We start from the raw sequence: 3,377 nt of genomic DNA, 5'->3' as shown, positions 1-3,377 counted from the left end.
GTTTTGTGGCTGAAGGACTTTTCACACGTGCTGCATGGGAATGGCCTCTTTTTTGCGTGAATCATCTGGTGCACGTGCAGGTCTGATGCTTGGAAGAAGCCTTTGTTACACTCAGCACAGGTAAACGGCCTCTCGTTATTGTGTCTTCTCTGATGGGCTTTCAGCTGAGAGGCATACCTAAAGATCCTGGGACACTCTTCACATCTGTAGGATCTGGGGGCTTCCTGGGATCTTTCTTGGTGTCCCTCACACGTGGCGGTTCCCTCATGCTGGTGGGAAGGAACAGGCGTGGGGGTGACCTGGACTGGCGGAGAGAGAGACCCTGGTCCCACTTCCACAAGGACTCCTTGATATGAGGGTCCTTTCAGGGACCCCTCCTGGGACCCGGAGGTACCCAGACCTGCTCTTCCAGAGCTGAGTGGATTCTTCAAAGAAACACTGTCGTCTTCAGGCCTAGGACAGTGCTCTTCCTGGATAATGAGTAGGGAAGGGATTTTATTGTCTTGACTAATAATACTGTCATTTACTGGGTCAGTGTGGCCACCATTTTCTTTGTCTTCATCTCCTGTGAGGGGAAAGATGTGACTCAGTGAAGTTGTGCCCAGGAAGGGGTCCCCATAGAGCATCCCTCTGGTACCTTGGCTCACCCCACTCACCTCGTCCTGTTTCCAGGGAAGTAGCCCAGGGGGCACAGAAGGGTGTCCCCATGTTCTCTGCTGTTGGGGTTCCTGCTGACAACTGTTTGGTGAAATGAACAATGACTTCTCTTAGGGGCATATTCTCAGAAAAGAGGGCTTCCTGTCCCTGCATGTGGACACGGACCTGTGAACAAAGCTTGATCACTGTGGGAAATAGATCTCGTGGAAGTCCTGCTCTCCTCAAGCTTTCCCAGGGTCCCTATCCTGCCCGTCGCCGCCACACCCACGGTTCTGCTCTTATCTCTGCCGGCCTTGAATTTCATGGTAATTGGTTGTAACTGTGTTTTTCTCAATGAGAAAAGACTAATAGGTTTTCTGAGGGAAGAGCGAGCTCGTGTTAGGGCACTTCTCCCCATTCTCAAGGTTTCTGCTCTATCATCAGTTTCTTAGTGAGCCTCCCTACCATCTCACTGGCTATAAACAGGTAATAATATTGGCTCTTGTATTTCCTACTGACTAGATGCCTAGAAAACCTCTTCTTTCCATTTTGCTTTTAGCAAGAGTAAAAGTTCGCTGGTGAGAACCAGTAAGTGGGTCTACAATAACTCTTCTTTCTCTGCTTCCAGACATCTCCAACAGGTTGTACTCAATCCTTACACCCCTCTCCCCTCACCCCGGGAGTCAAAGCCCTGTACTCACTGATCCAGGAGGCTTCATGTTGTCAGTCAGAACTTCTATGAATTTCTCCATGTTTCTGCCACTTGAGTTCCATTTCTCTTTCAACCTGGTCCTGTCACTGCAATGGCCACTGAGCATAAACTGTTCCAGGACCAACCGAGAAATGATTTCATCCTTGCTGTGTTTTTCTGGCTGCAGCCATGAGTGAAATAACTTATAAAGATTTTCCAGTTCCTGACTTGCGCCTAAGTTGTTACTGTTTTGAAGTAAACTGAGCTGAGTGCTTGGGAACTCACGGAATTCTTCCTCCTGATTGGCTGGTCTTTGGCTGGGTTTATACTCTAGGCTTTCTGAATCAGGATCATTCGGACATGGTTCTCCCTGAGATGAGATCCCGAGATCTAAAGCCATTCTTAACAAGAATTCTCAGGGAGATTCAACTTTAGATATTCAATCCCTACTGACTTGTTTCTCTGGAGATCTGTTTCACTAGCTGGTAGATACTCGAAGAGTCCAAGCTAGAAATAGAAGAGGTATATAATTAATTTCAGCACTGCCATAATTTTTAAAAAATCCAGTTTCAGATGAGTTCATGGATGAATTCTACTAGGCATTTAAGAGAGAACGAAGTCTAATCTTACATAGACTCAGAGCATAACAACGTGGGGACACTCCCTGGTTAGTTCAGCAGTTCGCTGACAACAAAACGTTACAAGTGCACGAAGACAGGTGCGCTCCGGGGCAGGATGTCTCCCAGAAAGCAAAGTTTGTAAATCAAATCTAGTGACATGTAAAGAGAATAATATAGATCACAAGACAAGTGGGGTTTACTTTCCAAATAAGAAGTTGGGTTAAAATTTTAAAAAGTCAATGTAATTTACCACATGAAAAGAATTTAGGAAAGTACAATATAATCATCTTCTTGGGTACATTAAAAGTGCTTCATAAAAGTCAGCGCTCATTAGCAAACAAGACATTTAGCGAGCAAGGAAGAAAGAGAACTTCCCTGATGTCATAAAGTCTACAAAATACAGCAAAAATTATCCTTAGAAATTTCTTCCTTGAAATTGAGAGGTGGAGGGCCACTTTCAAGTCTATGCAATACTGGGCTGCTCTTTACTCAGTGAAACAGGCAAGAGTAGGTATCAAGTACCATTATTTATACATTTCCTGATTTTTTCCAAGAAAGGATCAAATATTCTACAAATCTTAGAAAAGGTGAATTTTTGCAAAATCCCTGATATAAGACCAATTTACCAAAATCAGTTGGATTCTATAACATAAACAGCTTAAAATTTAAAAAACCTCAATGGTATATATTACCATTAAACATCAAATATCTAAGTAAAAAATCCAATGAAAATTTACAAGCCCTCTACAAAAATACACAATATTAATAGATATCATATGTGTAAAGGACAGCTGTGTTTGTGATTCAATTCCAACTGGGAAACATCAATTGTCCCCAAGTTGCTCTGAATTCAATGCTACGCCATTGGAGATCCAGCAAGTGGCTTTTATGTGTATGTGTGAGAAAATTGACAGTTGATTCTAAAATTACAGACATAAACAAGCTAAAAACAGCCCAGACAATTCTGAAGAATAATAATTTTCAGGATTTACATAATCAGAAAAGCTGATTATGAGACTATATTCATTAAGACCGTGATCACAGCACGAGGACAGACAGATAAGGCCACAGAACAGAACGTTGACCTGATGTAGATTGACATCTCTGCCGTCACTTGCCTTCTACAAAACACGACACTGAAGTGCGTGTGCAGAGACGAACGGCTTTTCTTTTCCTTCAATAAATGGTGCTGGGCCAAGCGAATAGTCAGGGAAAAATTCATCCTGACCCCATCCTACCCCATTTCCAAAAATTAGTTCTAGACGCATTTTTAAAATCTCAGAAATGTATGGTAAAGCTTCTAGAAGACCACCTGGAAGAATATATTTAAGAACTTGTAGTAGAAAGATATATTTTTAATACAATACAGTGAGAATTCAGCAGGAAATTGAGTTCCTTTTCCAAGGGAAAGACCGACAGGCTGGACTCCG

The sequence above is a fragment of the Suricata suricatta genome, chromosome 16 (assembly GCF_006229205.1).
Source record: "Suricata suricatta isolate VVHF042 chromosome 16, meerkat_22Aug2017_6uvM2_HiC, whole genome shotgun sequence".
NCBI lineage: Eukaryota > Metazoa > Chordata > Mammalia > Carnivora > Herpestidae > Suricata > Suricata suricatta.
The sequence above is the reverse complement of the archived record's forward strand: the minus strand, read 5'-3'. Positions refer to the sequence as shown.